The sequence below is a fragment of the Zeus faber genome (genome assembly GCF_960531495.2).
Source record: "Zeus faber genome assembly, chromosome: 13".
NCBI lineage: Eukaryota > Metazoa > Chordata > Actinopteri > Zeiformes > Zeidae > Zeus > Zeus faber.
This window is the reverse complement of record NC_137198.1, coordinates 26,110,275-26,112,718: the sequence shown is the minus strand read 5'-3', so window position 1 is coordinate 26,112,718 and position 2,444 is coordinate 26,110,275.

Sequence of the window (2,444 nt, the reverse complement as noted above, 5' to 3'; positions counted from 1 at the left end):
CTCTCCATAATGGTGGCGATGTACTTGATATTAACAATTATGGAATTATATCCATTCTCTGTTCTATTGCAAAAGTGTTCAAAAAGGTCATTTATAACCAACTTTCAACATTATCTCAGTATTTGTATCTTATCACCATTTCAATCTGGTTTCATGCAGAACCACTCCACAGCTACTCTCCGGCTTAAATTCCTAATGTCTGATTTTTTATATCTTACAAGATTGGCTTTCACATAATAAATTACTGCTCAACAAAAACAAGTCTTATATTATGGTAATTGGTACGAGACAGAAACTTCAATCCAAACCCGGTTCTTGTGTAATAACCAGTACTGATGGCACTAGGTTTAAGGCTTGATTCCGAACTCTCATGAAAATCTCATATTGACCATGTCTTACGTAAGGTCAACTTTGGTATCATTTTTTTACATCGAGCACGAAACTGCTTTACACACAGTGTTCGCAATCAACTTGCCCCTCAACTTGTACTTCCCATTCTTGACTATTGTGATGTTGTCTATCAAAGTCAGACCTCGTTGCGCTTAACACAGCGTATGATAGACTGCAGATTTGTCCTTGGATTTCCTTTTCTCACTCATCACTGTACAATGTATGATGCATGTAAATGGCCATCCCTCATTGTAAGAAGACACATTCACTGGCTCGAACTTATATTTAAATGTATTCATTTTAATTATCCTCCCTATTTACAACCGTATCTGGTACCTTTTCCGTCAAATGATCAAGTTAGGCGCTCCACTCATCTTTATTTCTCTTGTCCCTCGTGCTCAGAAAATATTTGGCAAAAGAGCTCCAACAGATTGATATTAGATCCATGTCATCATTTGTATGTTGAAGCTTCAACTGTCTTCTTACTTTGCGATGGACTGCTCCTGTCATCCATGGAGGTTACTGTATACTCCTACTGTTTATACCTGATGATTATACCCGACTGTATTTAGTGATCCACTCACACTCACACTTTTTATATTATTGGAAACTCTTGCCATCTTGTGGTTGTAATGTTTTCAATGTTTCATTAATTAATGTATGTGGTTTGTTTTAGTTTGTTGTTTTTTTGTTGTTCTTCTCTTTTTTGTTGATTTTTTTTCAAAGTTATTCTGTCACTCCTTTGTTGTATGTAGTGTTTGTAATATATGTTGGGACCTGCTCAAAAAACAAGACGGGACATCTCAAGTGTATCCTAATAAATACATCTGAATGTAAAGGCTTCCGAGAACAAACTAAATTATAATGCTGATCAGATCCAAATGTCCCGTCTGAAAACATTGTGACCCAGTCCAGCATTCCCTTTTGGTTTGACCCTCAATCCTCCACTTCTAGCGCTTGACAGCCCTTTGACTGTAGAAGGCCGATACTTTGACTCTTATTTGGTATGTCCGGCCTGGGATCCGTTTCGTAAACCCTTTAATTTGGGTGCAGTTACTTAAATCCGTGGAATTCCCGAGCTCAGTCATACCACGAGCGTTTGATCTATTTCACGCTCTCGCTGCTGGTTGCTCCCCTTTCTTCTGAGTCCTGTCTCCTCCGCTCTTCTCTCATTTCCCCTTTCCTATCTTCTCCCGTCTTTTCTATCTTCTCCTCTCTCCCCATCTCCTCTTTGCTCATCGTCTTCAACCTTCTCCACTTTTCTGAGTCCTATCTCCTCTTCTCTCCTCTCCTTTTTTCCCCATCTTCTCTTCTCCTGCCTTCTTCTATCTTCTCCTCTTTTCCGAGTCCTTTCTTCTCTTCGCTCCTTTCTCCCACCTTCTCTTCTTTGCTCTTCTCATCTACTGTTCCTGTCTCCTATCTTCTCTCCTCCCATCTTTTTCTATCTTCTCCTCTCTCCTCCTCTCTCTCCCCTCTTCTCCTCTTGTGCCCTCCTATCACCTATTGTCTCCTCTCCTCCCTCCCCCCAAATCTCCTCTTCGCTTCTCTGTCTCTCCTCGCCTCTCTCTCTCTCTCTCTCTCCCTCTCTCCTCCTCTCCTTGCTTCTCTCTCCTCTCCTGGCTTCTCTCCTCTCCTGGCTTCTCTCCTCTCCTGGCTTCTCTCCTCTCTCCTCTCCTCTCCCCTCCTCTCCTCTCCTGGCTTCTCTCTCTCCTCTCCCTCTCCTCCCAGCACTGATTGCAGAATAAGGAGATTATAGATATGTATTTGAGCTTCATGTCAGACCAGAATGCTTATAGCGTAACAGACCCCCCACCCCCTTACCCCAACGCACACACCCATCTAGTCGGCAGAAAGGATGATGAAACACACGGCAATGCCTTGTTTGCAAAGCCCCCTCACTCCAAACCCACCCCTCCGAACCGCTCAAGCGCATCTGAAATATTCAACCCGGGCTTTGTCGGGGGTGAGAAAAGGCGAGGCAACGCGGAGCAACATCGCTTCAAGTGTCAAAGTCTTGGCTAATTCAAAGGCGCCATGTCACATGGTGCCACGAT